At 38.5% G+C, this 23,225-nt stretch overlaps 1 protein-coding gene across 2 annotated transcripts in view; it reads left to right on the forward strand.

The window, feature by feature from the left end:
• The first annotated feature begins 12,110 nt into the window (after nt 1-12,110).
• The window catches only part of NUCB2 (nucleobindin 2), a 39,860-nt gene continuing 28,745 nt past the window's right edge, over nt 12,111-23,225 (forward strand). For both annotated transcript variants that reach the window (XM_082845273.1, XM_082845272.1), the window contains exon 1: nt 12,111-12,371. The gene's annotated coding sequence lies outside the window, so the exon portion shown is untranslated. The remainder of the gene's footprint in view (nt 12,372-23,225) is intronic.

Below are 23,225 nucleotides of genomic sequence, written 5' to 3' on the forward strand. Positions count from 1 at the left end.
TGTTTTGGCCGTGAGGCATATGGGATCTTAGCTCCCTGACCAGGGATCGAACCCACACCGCCTGCGTTGGAAGGCAAGGACTGCCAGGGACGTCCCTATCATATCTTTTTATATATCCATAAGGAAGGAATTTCTAAAGATGAAAAACACTCCTAGAGCATGTTTGTATGCCTACAGTGTGATTCAACAGGTACGGAAGATTAATGAAAAAAGAAAGAAAGGGAATAACCAAGTGAGAAATGAAGCCCTTGAGAACTGAGGGAGGGGAACAGGATTCAGAGTACAGGTAAAGGGATTGCCTTTTGTTGTTACAGAGGGAAAAAAGAGCAAATGGTTACAGAATCATGGTGGTTTGTGGATTTAACTCAAAATGGATTAAAGACATGAATATAAGACCTGAAACCATAAAACTCCTAGAAGAACTTCAACATAGGTGGTAAGTTCCTGAACATCAATCTTGTTGATGATTTTTTGGATTTGACACCAAAAGCAAAGGTAATAGAAGCAAAAATAAACAAGAGGGACTACATCAAATTAAAAAGCTTTTGCACTGCAAAGTAAAACATCAACAAAATGAAAAGGCAACATATGGAATGGGGGAAAATATTTGCCAATCCTATATCTGATAAGGGGTTAATATCCAAAAATAAAAAGAACTCATATAACTCAATAACAAAAAACCAAATAATCCAATTTAAAAATGGGCTAAAGACTGGAATAAACATTTTTCCAAAGAAGATATTCAAATGGCCAACAGGTACATGAAAAGGTGCTCAACATCACTAATCTTCAGGGAAATGCAAATCAAAACCATAATGAGATATCACCTCACACCTGTGAGAATGGCTGTTACCAAAAAGACAAGAAATAAGTGTTGGTTCAGTATCCTATGATAAACCATAATGGAAAAGGATATATATATATATATATATATATATATATAAAAGAATGTATATGTATGGGTAACTGAATCACTTTGCTGTACAGCAGAAATCAATGCAACATTGTAAATCAACTGTACTTCAATAAAAAATAAAAAAGAAATGTGTTGATATGGATGTGGAAAAAAGGGAACCCTAGTGCACCGTTGGTGGGAATGTAAGTTCATACAGCCACTAAGGAAAACGGTATGGAGTTTCCTCAAAAAATTAAAAATAGAATTACCATATGATCCAGCAATTCCACTGCTGGATATTTATCCAAAGGAAATGAAAAATCCTAACTTGAAAGGATACCTGCATCCCTGTGTTCACTGCAGCATTATTTACAATAACCATGACATAGAAGCAACCTAAGTGTCCATCAGTGAATGAATGGATAATGAAAATGTGATATATATCTATATCACATTTTCATAATATATATATAATTTTATATATATATATATATATATATATATATATATATGCATATGCAAGATGGCATCTCCACCACTCCTCTGAGATGGCTCTTACAGTATTAAGCTCTCCTTTGAGTGGACACTTTTCTGTCCTCATCTTATTCAACTGCTCAGCAGCATTCTTTGCTGCTGACCTGTCTCTCTCCTTGAAAGACTTTGCACTCTTGGCACATATATATATATATATATATATATATATATATATATATATATATGAATATTATTTAGCCATTAGAAAAAGAAGAAAGTCCTGCCATTTGTGACAACACGGATGAATGCTGATGGCATTATGCTAAGTGAAATAAGTCAGAGAAAGACAAATACCATGTGATCTCACTATATATGGAATCTAAAAAACAAAAATAAAAACATGAACTCATAGATACAGAGAACAGATTGGTGGTTGCCAGAGGCAGTGGGTGGACAGTGGGTGAAATGGGTGAAGGTGGTCAAAAGGTACAAACTTCCAATTATAAAATAAATGATCCTAGGGATGTAAAGTACAGCATGGTGACTATATGGCTTATTATATTTTAATTTAATTAAAACAATTTTTAAATTGTGGTATAGTTGATTTACAATGTTGTGTTAGTTTCACATGTACAGCAAAGTGAATCTGTTATACATATACATGTATCCAGTCTTTTTTAGATTTCTTCCCATGTAGGCCATTACAGAGTATTGAGTAGAGTTCCCTGTGCTATACAGTAGGTTCTTATTAGTTATCTATTTTATATATAGTAGTGTGTTTATGTCAATCCCAATCTTCCAATTTATCCCTTCCCCCCCTTATACCCTGGTAACCGTAAGTTTATTTTCTACATCTGTAACTCTATTTCTGTTTTGTAGATAAGTTCATTTGTACCCTTTTTTTAGATTCCACATATAAGTGATATCATGTGATGTTTGTCTTTCTCCATCTGACTTACTTCACTTAGTATGACAATCTCTAGGTCCATCCATGTTGCTGCAAGTGGCATTATTTCGTTCTTTTTTATGGCTGAGTAACATTCCATTGTATATATGTACCACATCTTCTTTATCCATTCCTCTTTGACGGACATTTAGGTTTCTTCCATGTCCTGGCTATTGTAAATAGTGCTGCAATGAACACTGGGGTGCATGTATCTTTTTGAATTATGGTTTTCTCTGGATATATGCCAAGGAGTGGGATTGCTGGATCATATGGTAGCTCTACTTTTAGTTTTTAAGGAACCTCCATACTATTCTCCATAGTGGTTATACTGGTTTACATTCCCACCAGCAGTGTAGGAGGGTTCCCTTTTCTCCACACCCTCTCCAGCATTTATCATTTGTAGATTTTTTTGATGGTGGCCATTCTGACCAGTGTGAGTGATACCTCATTGTAGTTCTGATTTGCATTTCTCTAATAACTTGTGATGTTGAAGCATCTTTTCACGTGCTTTTTAACCATTTGTATGTTTTCTTTGGAGAAACGTCTATTGAGATCTTCTGCCCATTTTTTTGATTGGGTTGTTTGTTTTTTTGATATTGAGCTGCATGTGATGTTTGTATATTTTGGAGATTCATCCCTTGTAGGTTGCTTTGCTTGCAAATATTTTCTCCTATTCTAATGGTTGTCTTATGGTTTCCTTTGCTGTGCAAAAGCTTTTAAGTTTAATTAGGTTTTTATTTTAATTTTTATTGGAGTATAGTTGATTTACAATGTTGTGTTAGTTTTACGTGTACAGCAAAGTGAATCAGTTATACATATACATATATCCATCTTTTTTAGATTCTTTTCCCATATAGGTCCTTACAAAGTATTGAGTAGAGTTCCCTGTGCTATACAGCTGGTCCTTTATGTAGTGTGAAATACTGTATTTCACATTTGAAAGTTGCTAAAGAGAGTAAATCTTAAGTCTCAGCACAAGAAAAAACAATTGTATCTATGTGTGGTGATAGACATTAACTAGACATATTGTGGTGATCATTTTGCAATATATACATATTGAATATGTAATATTGAAACATTATGTTGTATACTTGAAACTAATATAAATGATATATGTCAATTATATCTCAATAAAATAAAGAAAAAAAAGGCTGATGTGATGAAGTTTGATCTAGGGACTAGCAATACTGCTAGTATTGGTAGTATTGCAACACTAGGGTATCACTCTAGTGTTTGTTAGAAATGCAGGCTGATGGGATGAAGTTTGATCTAGGGATTAGCAATACTAGTATTGCTAGTACTGCTAGTATTGCAACACTAGGGTATCACCCTAGTGTTTGTTAGAAATGCAGAACCTCAGGCCTCATTGTAGATCTACTGAATCAGAATCTGCATTTTAATAAGACCCCCCCAGGTAATTTGTATGCACATTAAAGTTTGAGAAGCAATGGATTAGGGGATTTGACGAAGGTGAACATTTTTGCAGTCGGGATATTGACAAATGATTCTGGGTGAATTATCAAGATCAAAGGTTAGCAATTTTTTTTTTGTAAAGAGTCAGGTAGTAAATATATTTGGCTTTGAGGGTCATAGATTCTCCATTACAACCACTCAACCTTGCCCTTGTAATTCAAAAGCAATCAGAGACAATACATAGGCAAATGAGTGTGGCTGTTGAGAATGGCTGTGTTCCAATAAAACTATTTACAAAAACAGGAAGTTGGGTGATTTGGCCCAAGGGCCTAGTTTGCTGACCACTGACCTAGATCGTAAAAAAACTGTTAAGTCTTGGTGCCCATGTACAGTGTACTGTGGTTTTCCTCTTTCTGATTACTTACTGTCTCTTGTAAGTACTCCTGCCTCCCTCTCCCCCATTCTGAACACAGTGAAGAACTTGGCCAAGTGATGTCCTGTGGGATCCTAGAAATGAGAAGGAGAAAATTGAAGTGTTAAAAAGCCAGAATCTCCCTGACACCTTTTTTTTTTTTTTCCTGGAAGACCAAGGTATGGGGCAGGCTTCACATCAGCTGGTTCTCTGGAGTTGTTTCCCTTTTATTTTCTCCTGGCCTCCAGTAAACTCATTTTGAGCTTTTCATCTGAGCCAAGAAAAATCAAGCAAAGATATTTTATTCTTGCTTAGACCAGGTTGAGCAATAGCCCCTTGATGGCAGTGGCAGTGTTAATCAGAGAGGAGTTCAGAGGTAACAGGCTGGGGGCTTGCAGGGGCGGAGGGGGCAGAGAGATAATATTTATTGAGCATCTCTTCTCTAACAGTTTACATACATCCTTTGAACCCTTACCGTAAGTTCAATATTATGCTCCCAGGTTACAGATGGAGAAACTGAGACTAATATTGTATCAGACATTAATATAGCACTTACTATGTGCCAGGCACTGCTCTGCTTTACAAATATAAACACATTCAATCCTCACAAGTCTATGAGGTGGGAACTATTATTGCCTCCATGTTATAGGTGAGGAAGCTATGCTATGGAGAGAGGTTAAGTAACTTGCCAGAAGATACTCTACTAATAAAGATAGAGCTGAGTTTTTAATCCAGGCAGGGCTGGGACCCAGGTCTGACTCCAAAGTCTTGTTTTTTCCCTCTCCAAGTTTGGGGTTTTACCTATTAAGTAATAACATTTCCTTATAAGTCCCTCACATGAGCTCATAGTTCCAGGGCTCACTATCAACATTCCTATTTTTCTCTACCACAAGATAGTCTTTACTAGTATAAGAGATGCTGTTGCCTGCTTTACAGGCACACGACATTCTGAAATACCTTCCTCAGTGATCTCTCCTAATCCTGAGTCTTGCTGTTTCATCTTTGTTTTCCTGTCTTTCTTGTTTTCTTCTTCTTTCACCCCAGAATATTGCTGAGAATATTGCCAGCATCTCAGCCACCAAGCTAGTGTTATCTTTTTCTTTTCATTGTGTTGTTGGACTAATCCAATTTCTCATTTTCCATTCTTCTTATCCACTGGATTACTAGATAATAGTAATAAATAATATTTATCTAGATAAATAATCTAGATAGATTATTACAAGATCTTTCAGGGTCTCCCCTTAAAGGGTTTATCCCAAGTTTTAGGGCCTAGATCAGGCACAGTGTGCTTGGCCCTTTGGTAGATAGTGGGTAATAAAAATGTGGAAGATAGCTCCTGCCTTTGATGTATTTACAGTTTAGTGTTTTCCACAGTGATGGGATGTGGTATTGTCTCCTGACCTAACAGTAACATTGCTTACTAATGGTACATAACCAATACCCCCGTATTAGTATTTCTCATGTTTTTCAAATAGAAATTTAGTCCTCCTATACCATAACCTCTTGAATATACTTTCTTTCTCTAGTGTTTTCACTTTTCAATCTCTCCATCAGAACCGAATATGATTATTTTCCTCACATTTGTCTCTGCTATTAAACCCTCAGTGAAGGCAGAGTCATAACATTCTAGGACTTTCATGATGATAAGGGAGATAGTTTGAGATTTTAAGAAAATGGACAACTGTTTCCTCCTTAACCTTCAAAAAAGCTTAACCTCCAGGCACTGTTGTAAGTATACAGATGAGAGGTGTGTAAGAGTAAAGACTGCTGGTCTTGGAATCCAGAGACCTGAATTATAGCCGTAGCTCAGCCACTAAAGTGAGAAGGGCTAACATTTACTGAGCACTTACTATATGCCTGTCACTTTTCTATTAACTTATGCTGTAAGGAGGAGGGTACTATTATTCTCATTTTACAGACAAAGAAAGTGAGGCACAGAGCACTTAAGTAACGCTGCGAGACAAGGAATTGGTTTGACATAGGCAGTCTGGCTCCAAATTTGTGACTTAGCTACTATTCTCTATTACTTCCTGATAAAAAGAAGCTACCATTACTAACATATATGCAACAGGTTCTATACTGGTTTTCTGGAATCTTATCTAATCTTCACTAACAACTCTGAGGTATATACTATTTTTCACAAGGGAGAAAACTAAGGCTCGGAGAAAGATGCCATTATTTGGCAGACTTAAGTTTTGAAACCAGCCTTGAGGCTCCAACAGCTTCTCTAACCCTCGACCACTAATATCTTTGAAGCTGAGTTTTCCTATCTTTAAAATGAGGGTTGTGGAGTAGATGTCTCAGTTCTATGAGAAGGGTGTGAAGAAAAGACAGATGTCCGCAGCTGGGTGTGAGACAAGGTGAAATAAAAGCAATCAAGCCATAGTGGCCCAGGGCCCAGCAAAACGGGGATGGGTGCGGTTACAAATATGAGGAAGATTCCCGCCATGGAGGAGGCCCGGGGTGTTAGACCCAAGCGAGGCCTGTGGGCGAAAACGAGCCTAACAGCCTGTCTCTGACCAGTCCGGGAGCTGCCGGCGCGGACCGGCGGCCGAAGGGGAGGAGATACCTGGGTTTTTGTCCGCGTCCCGGGTAAGCACCTCACCCACCCAAATCCTGCTCCACGGGACTCTCCATGAAAGCCAGAGAAGGAAGGGGCGCGGCTTCTCAGCCCGCGCCGCAGAGCGCCACGTCCCTCCTGGCTCACCCTCCCCGGGGCTCCTACGCGTTAGCTCTCCACACCGCCCGCCTCCAAGCCCTCCGGCGCGGCCTGGTCTCCGCCCTTGCCAATCGGCACCTTCCACTCTTCGGGTAGGACCAATTAGCGGCTGCTGGGGCCCGGGGCGGTCGCCATGGCAGCAAGGAGGCGGGAGCGCGCGGTGGGTAGAAGTACAGAGCAGAGCTGCCGGCTGGGGGCTGGAGAGGTAGGTCCGTGCGCTGCAAGCGTTCAGCAGGCGGAGCTTCGCGTGTGGAGACGCGGCTTCGTAAGGCCGGCGGTCTCGAGGTGGGTGAGGATCTGCACCGTGGGAGGCTGGGGTGGGTCCTGATATAAAGCTCAGGTATTCGCCTACCCTGCCCCGGCAGTAGGGATGGTGGGAGCTCCACGGTTGGGCGGGCACGGTGGAGAGTGGCTTCCAGCTCGAGCTTGAGACGCGGGGTCTCTTTCTCCGTTCCACTCGCTGCCGGGCACCCATGCTTTCTTTGCGGTCGATGAAAGTGGCAGGCTCTTGGCGAGGAGCAGGCGGGGGGTGAGTGCAGGTCCAAGTCCCAGTCTGGGCTCCAGCCCGGCCTTGGCAGGTTGATGGGCGAGGGAGGTGCCCCCTGGTGAGACTGATGCTCACCACCGGCTGAGGCGCAGGAGCTAAGATAGGCCGGTGAATCCTGCTCTTCTGACGGTTCTGTTCAGCCGGCAACCGCTGACATTAGGGGAGGAGAAAGTTCGTGCCGGGTGTGGTATTGTTTTCTCTAAGTGACAAATCGTTAGGTGTGAGATGATGGTACAGGGTTTGAGCAGGATGGTACTTCCTTGTTGCACCTGCTAAATAGTGACTGAGTAAAATGTGGTTATTGTTGTGGTTGGTGCTGGCAGTGGTCTTGGATGGCAATTATTTTATAATGTCAAGAAAGAAAATATGGACATAAACCATTGAACCATTACTCTCATTTCTGGGAGACAGAACCTCTTGAAAGTCTCAGTGTCCGCTAAACTCCTAAATTGGATAATGTCCATTTACACAATTGAATAAGTAAGTGCTGCCGTCTAAGCCTTTTATTAAGGCTATTAAATTCATGAGTGACTATGAGCACCAAACTATATATTACCTGGGTTAAAAAAGGGGGGAGGAGGGAGAAGGGAGGTTAAATGCAATTATATCTGATACTCAATGTTGTCTGAAGGAGATTGTGGACTTTCCTTATAAGAACTGAAAGAATTGATGAGATATTTGCTTTAAGGAATTCATTAAAAGTAGTATGACTAGCGGCATAATAGATTTGGATCCATTAACTTATAGCTTCTTTTACAGCCTACTTAAATTACTTGTTTCTTAAGACCTTCCCTGGTAAACTCTGTTGAATAGTGTCAGCCAATATCCAGATTCTTGCATCTTGTTCCTCATAGATATTGCCTCGAGACTCATTCTGATTTAAGCCGAGTGTTAGTTCTTGTTTTACAAAACTTGAAAACCAAGTTCAACAAACATTGAACCAACAGATGTTTCAACAATTCTTCCTCAGTTAGTAGAGTCAAAATTTTAAGAAAAAAATGGAAATTAGAATTAGAAATGAAATCTCAAATAATATCCCTCTTGTTATTAGGGTAAACATAGGAACTTCTGGGCTTCCCTGGTGGCGCAGTGGTTGAGAGTCCGCCTGCCTATGCAGGGGACGCGGGTTCATGACCCGGTCTGGGAAGCTCCCATATGCCGCAGAGCGGCTGGGCCCGTGAGCCATGGCCGCTGAGCTGTGCGTCCGGAGCCTGTGCTCTGCAACTGGAGAGGCCACAACAGTGAGAGGCCCGCATACAGCAAAAAAACAAACAAACAAAAAAACCCATAGGAACTTCTGTTTCTCATCTTGGTCTTTAAATTCTCCATGATCTGGTCCAGCTTTTCAAGATAAGTGAAAAATTCATTTGTCTCCTTGTGGTTACCTATGTTGTTCTCCTTCTATTTTAGTTTTACCCATTTTGCAAGGGTGAAGTCCATGTTGTGTTTACCTTTCTATGATCTCCCGAGGTACTTATTGTTCATACCACACATTTTGTATATACTCTTTCAGTATGCTTTTTGCCAAGTTGGTTTGTGCTCTGTAAATACCAGTTAAAATGAAATGCACAATTAAGGCAATAAGGGTACCTTTCAAAACACTAGTTATTGATTATGGGCACTAATATAGAGTATCAGTAACATGATCAATACCAGTGTCTTTTTATTTTGGGATATGTTATGTACCTCTATAGACATACCAAACTAATTTTGTGTTATTTGGAATAATATTTAAATTCCTTTCCACTTTCTAAGGACCCTTTAGATGACTGAAGTGTGCAAAATACCATTTTAAGTACTGGGTAGCTGGAGGAATCAAGTGTAGGATTTCAAAATGTACTGAAAATAATTCTTAAAGTCAATAATCTTTCAAGTATTGTAATTGAGTTGACTATATTTGGCATGATAGATGATTAACTTTTTCTAAATAATTGAAGGTCTAGAAAGGGGAAATTGTTATTTTTCTGTTTAATACATGCAATTAGTTTATAGGCTTTAAAAAACAGGCTCCTAACAATTTAAAATAATTTATTCAAGGAAAAGTGTTGATCACTTTAATGATTTTCAATCTAAAATTTTTAAAAACCACCACAATATGGTAAAAAGTACATTTACTTAGAATTAAATGGCCAGATTCCAATCCTGGCTCTGCCAAATGATCTCGGCCAACTCAGTTAACCTCCCTGTGCCTTATAACCTTTTATAAAAGTAGGGTCTGAACCGAACGACCTCTAAGATCATTTCTGGTCCCAGCATTCTCTGATTTTAAAAATTTAAAGCAGCCTAATGGAAAATGAGATAGCAGTTGCATGCTTTTATTTTTGCCAGTTTTGTGTTTGTTTGTTTTTTCTTTGTTGTTTTTGGCAGAGCTTCCTGACATACTGTATTTTAATTATTGAAGTACAGTATGTGTAAATAATGAAGACATTGTAATTTTAATATATTTAAAATTCTTACTGTTGCTCATATGTTTATTGAGTATACATATGAGCAACAGTAACTGCTTTTCAGAAGCCTTATCATCAAGGATACTGTAGGGGAGAGGGAGAGATAAATTAGGAGTTTGAGATTAACATATACACACTACTACATACTACTATATTAACATATACACACTACTACACACTACTATATATAAAATAAACAAGGACCTACTGTATAGCATAGGAAACTATATTCAATATCTTGTAATAACCTATAGTGGAAAAGAATCTGAAAAAGAATAAATATAAATATATATATAACTGAATCACTTTGCTGTATACCTGCAAGTAACACAACATTGTAAATTAACTATACTTCAATTAAAAGAATGGTTAATTTAAAAAAAAGAATACTGAAACTGTCTTTTAAGGTTGGAAAAAAAGGCAATATACTGGTTTTCTTGATTGGTGTCCTTTTCTACAGATATGAGCAGCAGAGACACTAAGATCTATGCTGATATCTTGATACAGGGAAGGGTTGGAGTCCAGCTCAGCTGGTCATACATCTGATGTTTTATTTTTTTTAATTTTTTAATTTTAGAAAGTTTCTTTTTTTCATATATATTTTATTTTAAATTTTATTTATTTAGTTGTTTATTTTGGCTGCGTTGGGTCTTCGCTGCTGCTCGCAGGCTTTTCTCTAGTTGTGGCGAGCAGGGGCTACTGTTTGTTGAGGTGCGCTGGCTTCTCATTGCGGTGGCTTCTCTTGTTGCGGAGCATGGGCTGTAGACGCGTGGGCTTCAGTACTTGCAGCATGCTGCGCTCAGTAGTTGTGGCTCGTGGGCTCTAGAGCGTAGGCTTGGTAGTTGTGGCGCATGGGCTTAGTTGCTGCACGGCATGTGGGATCTTCCTGGACTAGGGCTCGATCCTATGTCCCCTGCACTGGCAGGCGGATTCTTAACCACCGCGCCACCAGGGAAGCCCAGAAGCTCTGTTTTAATTCCAGGGAGGAAGAGATTGTGTTCTTCTTTTGTTGGATGTATTCTTTTCATTGGCCTACAGCTGCATCAGGACTTTGGCTATGGCAATGCTCAGAGGAGAGCTCTAACATGGCCTTTCAAAAAATGACATTGAAGGTTGTATGTCAAACTGGTTTATTGCTTTTTAAGTTCAATGACTTTGGGTGTTTACAGCACAGATTTAATTTAAATATATAGATATTAAATTTTCAAGACAGGAAGGGCATTACTGTTTATGGAGCATTTACTATTGCCAGTACTGTGCTAGTTACATTGTATTCATTCTTATTTTCATCCAGTCAAAAACTTATGGAGAAGTATTAGTTCAATTTTATAGACAGGAAAATCGAGACTCAGAGAGTCAAATAGCTTGCCAGTAAATGAGGGTGTTTAGGATTAAATCTGCTGTTTATTTTTATTTTTTTATGTATATATTTTTTGCCGTACGCGGGCCTCTCACTGCTGTGGTCTCTCCCATTGCGGAGCACAGGCTCCGGACGCGCAGGCTCAGCGGCCATGGCTCACGGGCCCAGCCGCTCCGTGGCATGTGGGATCTTCCCAGACCGGGGCACGAACCCGTGTCCCCTGCATCGGCAGGCGGACTCTCAACCACTGCGCCACCAGGGAAGCCCTGCTGTTTATTTTTGACCATGCTGTGTTAATAAAAGTCATGTGCCTTTCCGACATATTGCATGCATATGATTACTCTCCTGCTTAGATAATTTTATGTTAAATATAGTACCATGAAAAGAAACAAATCTGTGTTCTTAAAACTTGAAGATATTTTATTTCCTTATTTTCTTTACATACTGCTTAGAAATAATTATGTTCACTGGTGAGTTTGCACATGAGCTAACTGCCTTGTATTTTACAGTTAGGTAGTGGATTTCAAAAAAGATTTTGAGATGTTTTGCTTCATTACTGATCACTATGTCTGAGGCTGGGGCCAAGGCTAATTTTTAAAAGTGGTGCTAAGATTAAAAAAAGATTCCAGATAAAGATTTTAAGAAAAATTCCAGTTAAGGATTTAATGGGGAAACTTACCCTATATATTGAAGTCTCATTGCAGAGGAAAATAAGCTTTTAATTTGAACTTTTCTTAGTTATTTAAAAGAGGAGCAATATGGTAAAACCTGGGTACAATAAATGAGAATCTTTGCTTATTCTGGTCTTTGATTCTGTTTAGTTAATATATTTCTTTCCCTTCCCCCACTGGAATATGATACAGTCTCATTCCACTTTATAGAAATTTGGCACCTTTTCTTATCACAGGATTTGACAAATGTTTACACTGTCATGTGCCATTACCACTGTAATAAGGCTAAATTTATGTTTATTTTTAATTTTTTTTTTTTTTTTACATATATTTAGAACCTGTTAAGAGTCAGTTCTTGTGAAAAAGCATTGAGCCAGGAGCCAGACCCACCTCTTCACTGACTGATCTTGTGCAAGTCATCTTACCTCTCTGGATCTCAGTTGCCTGATCTGTAAAAAGGAGATAAAAATTCTTTACCTGTTTGAAGGTAAGTGATCAGTTAAGAAAGCAAAAATGAAAACAGACTTAGTGGTGGCTTCAACATAAAATATTTATTTTCTCATGTAAAGTAATTCTTGAAGTAAGCAGCCTAGAATAGGTGTAGTAGCTTCATAAAGTCACCAGGGACCTAAACTTTTTCCAGTTCTTTGATCTGCTTTTCCTAAGATGTGGCCCTGGTCCTCGTAGTCCAGAATAGCTGCCAGAGCTCTAACTGTCAAAGCAGAGTTCCAGGCAGCAAGGCAAAGACAAAGAAGGATGCATCCTCTCCCTTTAAGGAGGTTATCCTGAACCAAAGCTCAGGCTACCAGGGAAGCAGGGAAATGTAGCTGGATACATGGCTGCCCTGAACAAAATTGGGCTTTTGTTATTGAAGAGGAAGGGAAGATTTGGATATTGGCTGGGAAATAGAAGTATTTGCCACAATATGGATCTTTTTCTCTTTCATCTCTGATATCTGTAAGCTGTGATAACCACTCAAAGAAGCTTCAGTAGTTTGCCACGGCAGAGCTCTAGTCTGACCATTGTCTCTAGAAGAAAATAACTTTCATCTAATACAGTTTTTCTTTTGTTATGTTTATCCCATGATTCATTATGGAAGGTTTTCTGTCTTGATTGGGTATTTGTTCTGGTTATTTAAAAAAAATTACCCATAAATGTTCAATAGTAGATGTTGGTTGTGTAGCTAACATTTATTGAGCCACTTGCTTTATGCAAAGTACTATAAAGACAGAGATAAGTTATCCTAAGAGTATCACATAATAAGTCATCAGGAAGTAAATTTATGTTGAAAAGTGTAATCCACCTTAAGATACATTTAAATTCAATGTTGTCACGCAATGAACATTTTTACCTTTCTTCTTGGTTAAAAGTTGTGGTTTTTTTAAAACAACTTAACTGTTAACCGTCTTGAAATTTCCTCTTACTTAACTACTAGCCCTTGCTTAACTTACTTAGGTATACCAATATTTTATTTCCTTCCAGACCTTTTTGGGTAAATATTATGTAAATATACCCTATACTTGTCACATGAAATGATTCAATTGCCATTACATCTGTAAAGAAAGTGAATGAAATAAAGTTTTGAGAAAAGGAAACTGAAATTTAGAAATGGAAATTGGATGGGGGAAGAACCTAAAGATTCAGTGAATCTTTTAAGAATATTAGAAGGAATATAAGGAGCAAATTAAGACATTTAGCATTTTTAGTCACCTGACTGAAAACGTCTTATTTGCTGAATACTATTTTAATGCCTTAAAAGTTTTTCAATTAACAGAAAGGATCATGCTGCATGTTGCTTTGTAAGCAGCTTTTTTCAAATTGCAATTGTTTACTTAATAGGCTGCCTTCCACACTAGATTGAAAACTCTGTGAGGGTAGGGACCATGTCTATCTCACTTACCTTTGTATCCAGCATAATGGCTGGAATATAGTGAGTACTTAGTAAATATTTGTTAAATTAATAAATAGCATACAACAGATTAAACAAAACGTACTTCAATTCAGTCTTAAATTTAAAAGGAATAGGAGTAAAAGAGGAGGGTTGGGGGAGGGAGAAAGAGATGGATGAGGGAGGAAGAAGAGAAACAAAAGGAAAGAGAGACAAACTAGTTTCAGTTTTTTGTACTTTTCACACTTCTCACCCATGACCATGCTTTTTAATCACTTCCAGGGTTTTTCTCCTTACAAACAAGCAAAACATGAAACTCTTGAGAAACACACATACCCATACACACCCCAAGTAAACTTAATCTGGATAATTACTGGTACGAATCAGTAGTTGAGAAATGTGCCTCTGTTTATGAATGGGAATTTTGATTTGGTGGAGACAGGGAAGGAGAATTAAACTTATTTTTAGGACTTGGACATTTAGGGAAATTATTTTGTATCTACTGCATGTTAGGAGAGGCTTAAGAACTCTGCTTTTTTTTTTTTTAATTTTGGCTGTGCTGGGTCTTGTGGTGCACGGGCTTCTCTCTCTTTGTGGCGCACAGGGTTAGTTGCCCCGCGGCATATGGGATCTTAGTTCCCCAACCAGGGATTGAATCTGTGTCCCCTGCATTGGAAGGCAGATTCTTAACCACTGGACCACCAGGGAAGTTCCAAGAACTCTGCTTATTTTGTAGTTTTTCTTGAGGCTCTAATGCCTTTGGGATCAGTGCTTTCCATGCTGTCTTTTTTTTTAAATTTATTTTTTGGCTGTGTTGTGTCTTTGCTGTGCACGTGCTTTCTCTAGTTGCGGTGAGTGGGGGCTACTCTTCCTTGTGTTGCGCAGGTTTCTCATTGCGGTGGCTTTTCTTGTTGTGGAGCACGGGCTATAGGCACACGGGCTTCAGTAGTTGTGGTGCATGGGTTCAGTAGTTGTGGCGCATGGGTTCAGTAGTTGTGGCTCGCAGGCTCTAGAGCGCAGGCTCAGTAGTCATGCAGCAGGGGCTTAGTTGCTCTGCGGCATGTGGGATCTTCTCGGACCAGGGCTCGAACCCATGTCCCCTTCATTGGCAGGTGGATTCTTAACCACTGCACCACCAGGGAAATCCCTCCATGCTGTCTTGAGATCACTGCCTGATTTAGAATTTCATATTATCCTACTTCAGAGCGTTAATTTTCAGTCTATCCTGGTTTGGATCAGTCTGCTGTGTCAGCCAGCTAGTTTGGCCCAATATTTCCTCTTTAGGACTCTGTTCTTATGGAAGAAGAGAGTGATAAAAGAAAGGAGAAGGCCATTCTTACTAACCTGATAGTGGAAGAGAAGTAAATTATTCTCCCTTTCTTTCCATTGCCTCTCCTTATCGTTCATCTCTCCTTCTTTTGTATGGACATTTGTATATTATTGGGTTAATGAAAATCTGTAAACCTATCTCTGATACATTTGACATTATCTTGGTATTTAAAGACATCTTTGTATCGTTACTTTTCTACCTAATGAGCTAGAAAAATTTTCATTTCTTTTGTTATAACAGTTAACATTTATTGAGGGCTTATTAAGGAGTAAATGTTTTAATTAGCTTTAGACTTCAGTAAGTTAATTGTCCTAATTATTTCTAGAATAAACAGTAAAAGATTAGAAACTAATAGAAGGGAAAAATGTATTTTAAAAATTCCTCATCAATCAAAAACAAAATTTTAAAAAACACGCAAGAAAGGAGAGGAGATAAATATTAAAGAGGCAGGATAAATAGAAAGCCGAAAAGAAGATGGTGTTTCATCAACTCTAAGACTCCATTGATATTAAGACACCAGTTTATACTATATAGAACACATACTGCCAGTTAAATTATTACACTGTGCTTTATCACTTATAATTTCATTTTGTGTTTACTGAAAGTGCTTTTTAAGATTCATTTAAACATATAGATTTTTCTCACATCACTTTTGCAGATACATAAAGAAATTACAAGTTAAATAAATTGGTTAAGGTATTCCTAAGGCTTTTTCACATTCATAGTCTGAGTCTTTTGAAATGCTTCCTTGATTCAGAATTGTGAATGTTTGTGTTTTCCCACACGGCATTGTTCTCTCTACTATGAAGAGTGAGGGTAATTTTATTCTGGGAATTTCTTTAAGACCATTTGCCTGGAATTCTCTTCCAAGCCTCTGACATTCATTTTGCAAGCTTTGATCCCAGTGCTTTTCAAAAGATGACAATGGAAAGTTGTCAGATTCATCTTCTTTCCTCAACCTCTCCTTCAGTTGTTTATTGACTAAAATGTTGAGGGGTTATATTTTGTCTAGACATGGCATCAGGAATAACATCAAGTTGTGATACCTTTCCAGCAACCTATTCTTTTTTTTTTTTTTTTTTTTTTTTTTTTGCGGTACGCGGGCCTCTCGCTGTTGTGGCCTCTCCCGTTGTGGAGCACAGGCTCCGGACGCGCAGGCTCAGCGGCCATGGCTCACGCGCCCAGCCGCTCCGCGGCATGTGGGATCCTCCCGGACCGGGGCACGAACCTGTGCCCCCTGCATCAGCAGGCGGACTCTCAACCACTGCGCCACCAGGGAAGCCCCCAGATTATTTTTAAAACAATCCCAGGCATCATGTATGCAGCCTCAGAATGCATCAAGAACTAAACTCATACCCTTGGCAGACCACGAAAGGCTCTTGAACATTCAAACCAGATTTAGCTAGCCTTCCTTTAACTCAGCCATAATCCCTCTTTTACATACACAGTAACGTTTTTGGGAAATGCTTTTGTAGTTTAAAATTTAATATGGCAGCAACTTGTGGCCATAGGTGCTTATGCTAGTGTTTCAGTGATATGCTATTCCCTATGTAACCCATTCTCAGGATATCAATCTCTTTAGTACCTTTAGCATTAGTATATCATTTTGAGGCCTGTGAAGAACATCAGGATTTTTTCAGCATTTCCTATTGACTAAATTCAGCTTTGTTTCTTCGTCAGATTACATGGAAATTATGCAGCTTCTGTTTAGTCTTGATAGGAAGTCTCTGACAAATTAACGTTTGCCTTAACGATTGATGAATCCATCAAATCAGCCTCATGTTCTATAATTTTTTTTTTATTTGTTGGAGGCATTGTCAGTTTCTACTGCCTTCATTTGCATTGTTTGGCTGCTCGTAGATAATCTTGTTGCATCTCAAAATGTAAGGCAGCTTTGTCTATTTGTTGGTATCTTCCTGTCTAAGGTCAGGTGAAGCACTTAAATGTTCTTTTACAAGAAATGTAAAGTTGCTGTTATTCCTTTAACATCAAATATTTGCTTCACTAATATCAGCTGCTTCATTTCTATGTTTACAAAATTTTTTTTTTTTGGCCGCGAGGCTTGTGGTATCTCATTCCCCGACCAGGGATTGAACCTGGGCCACGGCATTGAAAGCCCAGAATCCTAACCACTAGGCAACCAGGGAATTCCCCAGAATAGCTTTTCATTTCAATGCCAAATCACAATTTAATCCTTTTGAAGATATTTTAAATGGCAATTAAATTCAATTTGTGAAGTACCCAAAATGCAAAAACTCAGTCTGAAGTGATGGAAGTAGGAATAGCTATAATAAAGTTCATGCATGTGCAGGCAGTAAAGATTATGTTGCTATTGCCACTTAGTCAACCACATTTTAATATTCCATTAACTGAAAAACACTCTGATTTCTGAGATGTTAAACTGAGGAATTAAGTACAATGTCAGTAATTTGATTAAATATAAACAGAAAAAATACTCTAGTTGGAAAGATTATTAGGCTGAATTTTAAAAAAACATATGAACTGCTATGTTTAAAATGGATAACCAACAAGGAGCTACTGTATAGCACAGGGAACTCTGCTCAATGTTATGGGGCAGCCTGGATGGGAGGGGAGTTTGGGGGAGAATGGATATACATGCATATGTATGGCTGGGTCCCTTTGCTGTGCACCTGAAACTATCACAACATTGTTAATCGGCTATACTCCAATATAAAATAAAAAGTTAAAAAAATAAAAATATGAGCTAGGAAGATTTCATCCTTACCAAGTGTACTTCAAAATAACCAAAAAAACCCAAAATATGACACTTATTTTTTATATATAACTGGTCTTTATCATACAAATAAAAGAAAATTTACTAGAGAATGGAAAAAATAAATAAAATAAAGTGTGTGAGAATGTGTGTGTGTGTGTTTGTGTGTATCTACACACTAATCAAAAGAGAACTGTTTTACCTATATTACTGTCAGAATAGACCTTAAGGCAAATTGGGGTATAAAGGTCACTCAAATGTGAAAAAGATTAAACCCACCAGAAACCTAGAAAATCTTAAATTTGTGTACATTTTTTTTTGCGGTACACGGGCCTCTCACTGTTGTGGCCTCTCCCGTTGCGGAGCACAGGCTCCGGATGCGCAGGCTCAGCGGCCATGGCTCACGGGCCCAGCCGCTCTGCGACATGTGGGATCTTCCCGGACCGGGGCACGAACCCGTGTCCCCTGCATCGGCAGGCAGACTCTCAACCACTGCGCCACCAGGGAAGCCCAAATTTGTGTACATTTTATAACATAGCCTCAAAATATTCAAATGAAAATGGACAGAATTATAAGGAAAAACAGATAAATCCAAAATTAAAGTTCAAGATTTTCACTTTTCTAGTATGATAGGACAAACAGACAAAAATCATTAAGAATGTAAAAATTGGATAATTATGAAAATTTATAGAGCATGGCTAGTTCTAAAACCTCTTTACTTTTGTAGGTAAATGATATTTGTAAATTGTATTTGTTCCTTTTTTAATGTTCGCATTTTATTTTATAAGCTCAGATTTTTTGCTCTATTTTTCATTACTTTAAAAAAAAGTTGAAATATGATTCACATATCATAAAATTCACTCTTTTTAAAGTGTACAGTGTCTCACACTCTGTATGGGAAGTGTGAAACATTCCTGGCTTTACTTCATTCTTATTTTATCTAGATAGGAACTTTCTTTGGTAGTTGATTTTTGTATTCTTTGTATCCCAGCACCCAGATCTTCTATTTGATCTACCAAGGTAATTTTCAGCTGGCTGAATAAGCAATGTTTGGTTTAAAGACATTTATAAATCATGTAATTTAATTTCTTACAATTGGTGTGAGTACAAACAATTTTAGTAGTATTTCTGATAATGTAACAGAAAAGATCTACACATTATTCAAAAGAATAAGCTGATAATAGAATCTAAGAACTTAAAGAATACTTAAGTCTAGTTAAAGTCTCTTTAAAAAAATTCATTATTTAAAAAAAATGAGGAAACAAGCAGGGAAAGTTAATTGACTGACCTATGATCACATAGCAAGTGAATGGTACAGCTGGAATTAGAATATAGACCTAAATTTAGTTTTGCCTTACCCTTCTTAGATGTAACACCTGACTTTCATTTCCTTGAGGATCCAAATTTACTTTTCAGATACACATTCTCTTTGTCTCTCATAGTAGAAGAGGTTTGTGAATAATAGAGCTAAGGAGAGGCAGTATGTCCTCAAACATTAGCATGCCTCAGAATCAGCTATAGGGCTTGTTAAAACAGATTTTGCCCCCCCTCTTCTCTTCCTCACCCTCCTCAAAGATTCTTTGATTTAGAAGATCTGGAGTAAGCCCTGGTAATTTGCATTTCTAACAAATTCCCAGGTGGTGCAGGTGCTGCTCGTTCAGGGACCACACTTTGAGAACCAGTGCTTAAAAGCAGACATACTCTTTGAAGTCAGTCACTCCCAGGTCCAAACTCTGGATCTACGATTTACTGCTGTGTGACCCAGATCAAGTTTTTTAACTGATATGTTTCAGATTCCTGTACTATAAAATGGGAATAATAATATTTATTTCACAGGGCCATTATAAGAAATAGATTAGTTAATATAATAAAAAAGTTTGGCATACTGCTTGCTACATAGTAGACACTCAATAGATGGTTTCTATTGTTATTTATAAGCCTGGGACCCAGTGAAATGTTTATGAACCATAAATTCAGTCAGTGTTTTAGAGTAGATGCCCAGAGACTTTCTGTCACTTTGAGATGCTGTCAGGACACAGACACATAGACACATTCATATATACAAACACATTCTTGCTTGACTCTCTTCGTATTTATGGTAGACTTGAAAGAAGAGTGAGAGAGCAGAAGTGACAAATTGGTAAAGAGATTCCACTTCCAAGATTGGATTTATCTATAGTTTATTTTTATTACTCTCAGCTTCTATTGTGTATTGAAGTAAAGGTGGACACTATAAAAAAAAGAGCATATTTCAAGGTATGTGACATAGCTGCCAATTGCTAAGACAGAACTGCTTATTAATGTGTGCGTGTGTTGTATGGTGGGAAAAGGAGAGCCTAAGGGACATCGGAGATGACACAGGTGGAGGGGAGAAGTCTGTATGAAAGATTATTTTAATGTATTTTTTTTAATTTAATTTTTTTTTTTGGCTGTGTTGTGTCTTCATTGCTGCACAAGGGCTTTCTCTAGTGGCAGTGAGCAGGGGCTACTCTTTGTAGTGGTGCGCAGCCTTCTCATTGTGGTGGCTTCTCTTGTTGCTCTAGGCATGCTGGCTTCAGTAGTTGCGGCACACAGGCTCAGTAGTTGTGTCCCGCGGGCTCTAGAGCACAGGCTCAGTAGTTGTGGTGCACAGGCTCAGCTGCTCCGCGGCATGTGGGATCTTCCCAGATCAGGGATTGAACCTGTGTCCCCTGCATTGGCAGGCGGATTCTTAACCACTGCACCACCAGGGAAGTCCTGAAAGATTCTTTTGAACTCTGGATTGACCACATCAAGGGATAATCACAGTTCCTGATGGGGTCTGCAAAATGAAGTTATGGAGGTATATCCCTGAGCTGACTTTCTCTGTGTACATTATTATAGAGAGACTATTCAAACCATTTTAGCAATTATTCATTTTCTAACTGTACAGGTACCATGTTAGGGGCTGCGGAGACTTAATTAAGCTCCAGAAGTGTGTGTAGAAGACATCAAAATTGACTTGAGCAGTTAAGTCATAACTTGGGCCTTTCAACCATGATTACACTTAAAACTTTTACGTTGTTTAATGGTCATTTGGTCAGCCTGTTTACAGTGGCATATGGGACTTGCAAAGGTAAACAAAACTTTCAATTCAGAGTTTTTAAAAAAACAACTAACTTAATATTTTTAAATTAATTTTTTTAAAGGTAAAGGGTATAGCTAATAAATACTTGAAAAGATGCTCAACATCATTAGCCAGTGAAATGCAAATCAAAATCACAGTGAGATACCGCTTCACACCCAGTAGGGTGGCTATAATAAAAAAGATAGACAATAGCACGTGTTGGTTAGTATGTGGAAAAATTAAAATCCTCATATATTGCTGGTGGTAGTGGAAAAAGGTGCAGCTGCTATGGAAAACAGTTTGGCAGTTCCTCAAAAAATTAAACATGGAGTTATGGAATTGACCTAGCAATTCTACTCCTAGGTATACAACCTAAAGAATTCAAAATATGCTAACACAATAACCTGAACACAAATGTTCATAGTAGCATTATTCATACTAGCCAAAAAAGTAGAAATAACCCAAATGTCCATCAACTGATGAATTGATAAACAAAATGTGGAATATCCATACAATGGCAAATCTATTCAGCTGTAAAAAAGAATGAAGTGCTGGGACTTCCCTGGTGGCACAATGATTAAGAATCTGCCTGCCAATTCAGGGACACGGGTTCGATCCCTGGTCCAGGAAGGTCCCACATGCCTCAAAGCAACTAAGCCCGTGTGCCACAGCTACTGAGCCCGCACGCCACAACTACTGAGCTCATGCGCCACAACTACTGAAGCTTGCACACCCTAGGGCCCGCATGCCGCAACTACTGAGCCTGCATGCTACGATTACTGAAGCCCACGCGCCTAGAGCCTGTGCTCTGCAACAAGAGAAGCCACTGCAACGAGAAGCCTGCACACCCCAATGAAGAGTAGCCCTCGCTCCCCGCAACTAGAGAAAGCCTGCGCGCAACAACGAGACCCAATGCAGCCAAAAAAAAAGAATGCGGTGCTGATTCGTGTTACAACATGGTTATACCTTGAAAACAATGCTAAATGAAAAAAGCCGGATACAAAAGGCCACATGTTTTATATGAAATGTCCAGAATAGGCAAATCTGTATAGACTGAAAGTAGATTAATGGTTGCCAGAGACTGAGAGAATAGGGGGAGTGGGGAGTGACTACTAATGGGTATGGGGTTTCTTTTTAGAGTGATGAAAATGTTCTAAAATTGGATAATGGTGATAATTGCACAGCCTTGTGAATATACTAAAAACCACTGAATTGTACAATTGAAAAGGGTAAGTTTTATAGCATGTAAATTGTATCTCAAAAGAGCAAAAATAAAACATGTACCTACAGTGGGCATGAAGCATGAATGAGAAGTAAACTTTGTTGTCATAAAAAATAATTGTGGGAAGAGGAGGTAATTCATGGTTAGGAAAAGATTCTGTGGAGAAACAAACCATCCTTCTATTAGAGATTCATAATGCAGAGTAGCCGATCTGAAGTTCTGAAAGTCTTATGAAGGTGGAAACTGATTTAGCTTCATTGAGCCAGTATCTCCCAAACATTTCATTATAAAAACCATTTATTCACGGCAATCATGTTGAACTAGTGTCCTAGAGAAGAGTGAATCGTGGCCTTGAGCATACGTATATAGGTGGATCACCTGGATTGATTGTTAAAACAGATTCTGGGTCCCCACCCCAGAGATTCTGATTTCAGAGGTCTTGGCTGCAGGCTGAGAATTTGCATTTCTGACAAGCTCCCAGATGATTTTATCCTTCAGGTTTGAGAACTAAACTTTGAGTAGCATCTTTATAGAATAGTCAAATCCTGTACCTTAAATGGGTGAATTTTATGGCATGTGAATTATATCTCAATAAAGATGCTAAAAAATTTGATATACTAGAAATAGCACTAAAATGTGGATTCTAGTGATTTTGTTAATGCAAGACAATGCTCTATGAGTGATTTGTTTCCATTAAAAATTTCTTCATCCATAAAATGAGTCACTGTTCTATGTATTACGTAGGGTTGTGATGAAAATGAGGCAATGTACTCTTCCAAATTGTGTTCTGTAGATAAAAACATGTTACTTAAAAAAAAAAAGTCCATGGCCAGCTAAGTTTGGGAGTCTCTAAATTAATAATGCATATTCCAGATTGATGGTCAGACCATTATTTTTGACTTGGATCCTAATATCACTCTCTCTATATAAAATCAATTAAGTATGAGCTTTTTATTCATTCTAATTCTTGTAGTAGATCCTCTGGAGCTACAAAGATCCTTATGAAGTAGAAGCTGAATGAGCAAGGTTTGAATAATATTGCGGGACCAGCAGTATTTGTTCCTCTTTTGCTTCAATGCTGT

The sequence above is a fragment of the Leucopleurus acutus genome, assembly GCF_964270905.1.
Source record: "Leucopleurus acutus genome assembly, chromosome: 8".
NCBI classification, from domain to species: domain Eukaryota; kingdom Metazoa; phylum Chordata; class Mammalia; order Artiodactyla; family Delphinidae; genus Leucopleurus; species Leucopleurus acutus.